Here is a 611-nt window from a genome sequence, read left to right as displayed (position 1 = left end):
GGGAGCGCCACCGCGCTTCCCAAGCGGCGCACTATCCAGTGCGCCACCGGGCCAGCCCCTCAATTTCTTTTGAATCGTACAATGGCTGGAATAAAGATGCAGAGAGGAAGGAACAGAAGTCACCAAAGATACTCTTTAACTTGGGGTGCTGTAAGGCTGGCCACTGCATTTTTGGACTCCTTATATATGGATAGCATTTCAGCACTTTTATATACGTTTATTTAGCCCTCACAACAACCCTATGAGGTAAAGGTTAGTCTGTTTTACCGATGGGAGAACTGTGGTCGGAATGGCCAGCTGACTTGCCCTAGGCCAGTTAGTAAGTGATAGATGGAGGATTTGAACTCTGATCGGTATGACCCCAATACCAGTGCTCCTTACATCATAGCAGGGCCTCGGGCCACCTCCCACTAGTCAGGCTGATGCCAGGGTGGGGATCGTCCTCACAGCATCTGACCCACCTCCTCCCAAGCCCAATTTCCACCAGAGCGCATAATCCCTAGGAACCTGGATCTCTCTTCCTTAGGAAATTCCAGCCTGAGAATCCCTTGCCCTGCTTACCACCTCTCCTCTTTCCCCTTCTCAGCCACAGCAACTCCAGCACCTTCCAC

Source organism: Galeopterus variegatus, unplaced genomic scaffold (assembly GCF_000696425.1).
Source record: "Galeopterus variegatus unplaced genomic scaffold, G_variegatus-3.0.2 Scaffold2354, whole genome shotgun sequence".
NCBI lineage: Eukaryota > Metazoa > Chordata > Mammalia > Dermoptera > Cynocephalidae > Galeopterus > Galeopterus variegatus.
Note: the sequence above shows the minus strand (reverse complement) of the source record.